This window comes from Hylobates moloch, unplaced genomic scaffold (genome assembly GCF_009828535.3).
Source record: "Hylobates moloch isolate HMO894 unplaced genomic scaffold, HMol_V3 SCAFFOLD_5815, whole genome shotgun sequence".
Taxonomy (NCBI): domain Eukaryota; kingdom Metazoa; phylum Chordata; class Mammalia; order Primates; family Hylobatidae; genus Hylobates; species Hylobates moloch.
This window is the reverse complement of record NW_026658090.1, coordinates 1-4,342: the sequence shown is the minus strand read 5'-3', so window position 1 is coordinate 4,342 and position 4,342 is coordinate 1. Positions and strand designations below refer to the sequence as shown.

At 41.2% G+C, this 4,342-nt stretch overlaps 1 pseudogene; it reads left to right on the top strand.

Moving 5' to 3' along the window:
- The first annotated feature begins 3,981 nt into the window (after positions 1–3,981).
- On the top strand, positions 3,982–4,080 carry LOC116465512 (U6 spliceosomal RNA; annotated as a pseudogene).
- The last annotated feature ends 262 nt before the right edge of the window (positions 4,081–4,342 follow it).

The following is a 4,342-nucleotide window of genomic DNA, read 5'->3' as shown; positions in this document are numbered from 1 at the left end:
GCGGGCGGATCACCTGAGGTCAGGAGTTCAAGACCAGCCTGGCCAACGTGGTGAAACTCTGTCTCTACTAAAAATACAAAAATTAGATGGGCATGGTGGCGGGCAGAAGAATCGTTTGAACCCAGGGGGCAGAGGTTGCAGGCGAGCTGAGATCACACCACTTAACTCTCGGCCTGGGCAAAAGAGCGAGATCTGTCTCAAAAAAAAAAGCTTCAAAGAGGAACAAAGAGAACAAGTTTCAAGAACACTACCAGACAATAGTAAATTGTGATATGATACTTGACCATTATATTATAATGACTAATTTATAGCAGTGTGGATTTTAAAATGGACAGATGGTATCCATTGCAATTTTAAGTCTTTATAACAGAAACTGTTACAATAATTGATACACAGAAATTTTCTGGCATGAAATTCCATCATTGAATATATCTGAAGAGGAGTGTGATTATAGCAAAAACAAATTACTATTCTTATATGAAAAATAGTGGCCGTGTGTAAGTAGATAAGACATATAAAGGTGGAACAGTGTGTGATAAAGTCAAAATTCTGCTATGGCCTAGCTGATCGCTAAAAATTGCACTTGGAATACTGAAAATATATACTATTGAGTGTGTGTGAATGATATACTAGGACCTCGCGACTTGAAGTATGGTATGGGACCAGCAGAATCAGTATCACCTGGAAGCTTGTTAAAAATGCAAGTTATTTGGTTCCACCCCAGACCTACTGAATCAGAAATTCTGGGAGCTGGGCCAGAAATCTGTGTCCTACAAGCCCTCCAGGTGCTCCCAGTGCATGCTACAGTTTGAGAGGCACCATTCTAATTAGTTACAAGCGCTCTCCTGATGGCTTGTAGAATTGCCCAAGCAAGGGACTTCAGCATGGAGAAGTACGTGATGTACAGGCTTCTCTTGCAGCAATAAACCAACTTAGTAGACCACCACTGTTGCAATCACTCCTTTCACCCAATCGTCAAACCTAGATGTTAGCTGGGTTAAAACAGCCTCATTTTCTTTATCACTTTTTTTTTTTTTTTTTTTTTTTTTTTGAGACAGGGTATCACTTTGTTACCCAGGCTGGAGTGCAGTGGCATGATCTTAGCCCACTGCAGCCTCAACTTCCAAGGCTCAAGTGATCCTCCTGCCTCAGTCCCTCAAGTAGCTGGGATTATAGGCGCCCACCACCATGCCCAGCTAATTGTTGTATTTTTCGTAGAGACAGGGTTTCGCCATGTTGCCCAGGCTGATCTCAAACTCCTGGCCTCAAGCAATCCTCCCGCCTCAGCCTCCCAAAGTGCTGGGATTACAGGTGTGAGGCACCATGCCCAGCTCTTTATTATTTATGTATTAATTAAAGACTAAGTTGTAGGAGGGTAGTTTTTGAACCAGTTATCAATTAGCATCAGTAAGTATTTATTAAGTGTATATTTTGTTCTAGGAGCAGCAAAATACATACAAAGTGAACTAAAAGATGATTGTTGTTTAGCATGTGGTTAAGGAGAAAATATAAACTTGAAAAATTAAATGGCAATGTCAGATAATAACACAAGAGCTATTCCTAGGCATTATATGACTAATTATAAAATAAGGGGAAAATTCACTGAAAAGGAAGAGATCTCTGGATTGAATAGGTCTGTGAAGACATCACTCAAGGTTCCTTCACTGAGCATATGTTTAGGAAGTAGCTGCTCCAGGAAGGGCCTTGGGCAGGTGCTGGAGAGAATGTGGAACTTGAACTAGGCTTCTGGAAAAGGCAATTCAAACGGCAGGAACATAACAAACAAAGGTATCATATGAGAAGTTTACACAGCAATTCTGGTTGCTCTGTCCTTGCATATCTCCAAGGAAACCTGGACCCATGATTGACTGTTGGTCAACCCTTGGTATGTGGCCCTTGGAAGGTTCTTTATGCTAATGTTGATGATTTTGTTGTATGCACCTAGAGCAATGAACCATGACCTACTAGCTTGTCAGAATTGTTTTGCACAAACATCAAGACTGATCATGCATGCCAGGTTTCATTATTAGGGTTCTGAGTTTCAGTTGCCAAGGATGGTCATGTGGTAGAATGTACCTACGTGACCAGACCTCCATAAAAGCCTTAGGCCCTGAGACTTGCATTGGGTAGAGAGATTCTGCTAGAAGGAAAGATTGTCCTGTGTGACTCTGGTTGGAAAAAACTTGAAAGCGTGTATCTGACCTCTCTGTATTTTACCCAATGCCTATCTTCTTTCTGCAACTTTTGCTGTCTACTTTTTGCTGTAAAAAGTCTTAGCCATGAATATAACCTGATATTGAGCCTTTTGAGTGTTTCTAAAAAAACACCATACTAGGAGTGGTTATGGAACCCCTGAAATATGGCCTGTGACAAGATGCAAAATACACATAATTTTTGGGTAGAAACAATAAATATTAAAATCTGATGGGAAAAGTCAATTCTTGATTGATGAATCTTGGTAAAGAATACATAGGTGTCCATTGTACCATTCTTTTTCTTTTTCTTTTTTTGTTTTTTTTTTGAGACAGGGTCTTGCAGTCACCCCGGCTAAAGTGCAGTAGCACAATGATGGCTCACTGCAGCCTCAACCTCCTGGGCTCAAACCGTCCTCCCACCTCAGCCTCCCGAGTACCTGGGACTGTAGGTGTACGCCACCACACTCAGCTAATTTTTGTATTTTTTGTAGAGACAGTCTCCTTGTGTTGCCCAGGCTGGTCTCAAACACCTGAGCTCAAGTGATCCTCCCCCCTCAGCCTCCCAAAGTGCTGGGATTACAGGTGTGAACAACTGCACCTTGCCTCATTGTACTATTCTTTAAAGTTTCCTGTAAGTTTGACATTTTTCAAAATATAAATTTATAGAAAAATGAGTAGTATTGGGCAAATAGTACTCAAGAAATGTTAGCAGTTGAGAAGTCAATTATCATATGTATGCATGGGCATATGTGTGTATAGAATCATAGAATTGTATGTTATCTTGAAGAATAATCATTTTACACTTTACTGTTTAGTCAAGCCTGTCCATCTTTTCCTATGTTTGCTTGGATGTGTGTTTTCTATTCCTTTTTTGACCGCATACTCCTGCCTCAGGCAGATGGGGGGCCCTGAGTCCCTGGCCTGGAAGTGGGCCTGAGGCTGTGGTGAATGGAGCCAAGAGAATAATTACCAGGTCAGTTTCCTATGGAGTTTCTGGGTCAGTAATGCCAAAACCAACAGTCCAGGGTCAGGATGCCGAATTCAGACAGGGCAATAAAAAAGAGAAAGCTCTAATTCAAAGTTGATCGTTCTGACAGAGAAGGCAATGCAAAGGAAGTTCAAACAGTCAGACAAGCCAGGAGTGATTCCTGAGAAAAAAATGCACACAGTGCCAATTTCCTTTTTTAACTGATTCCTGCCACAGCTAACATCGGGGGCATATCCTGAAGTGAGTGATGCAGCTGGGGAGTGCACCATTGTATTCTCACAGAGTTTTCTCTCCGCCTGAGATTGACTAAATACTCACTTATAGTTTCTCCTTTTTTTATTGTTTGAGATTTTACATTTAATTCTTTTTTATGCATTTTCTACTTATGTATTACATTTAACATCTCTAGTTAGAAAACTGCATTTATATATGGGTAAGATTGGTTTCTACCGTGCTAGCTTCCTCAGTTTTATTAGTAAGATATGCATAGTGGTCAAGAACATGAATTCTAGGCCAGGCGCCGTGGCTCACACCTGTAATCTCAGCACTTTGGGAGGCCGAGGTGGATGGATCACCTGAGGTCAGCAGTTCAAGACTAGACTGGCCAACATGGTGAAACCCCATCTCTACTAAAAATACAAAAATTAGCTGGGCATCACGGTGCGTGCATGTGATCCCAGCTACTCAGGAGACTGAGGCAGGAGAATCGGTTGAACCCATGAGCAAGAGGTTACAGTGAGCCAAGATCGCGCCACTGCACTCCAGCCTGGGTGACAAAGTGAGACTTTGTCTCAAAAATAAATAAATAAATAAAATAAAATAAGAACAATGCAGAGAAGATTAGCAAGGCCCTTGCACAAGGATGTCGTGAAAATTTGCAAAGCATTCCATACATTTTATCTGAAGTGTTCTCATCATGTACACACACAAAAACATAACTATGTCAGGTGATGGTTAATTAGCTTGATTCTGGTGATTATTCCACAGTGCACACATGTTTCAAAGCATCAAGTTGTACGCCCTAAATATATACAATTCAAATTTGTCAACTATACCTTATTAAAGCAGCAGCAGCAGAAGGGGTGTTACCAAACTGCCCAATACTATAGTTGCCACAGCCCCCTCTGCCCTTCCTGTTCTCTTTTTTCTGCCTTTCTAT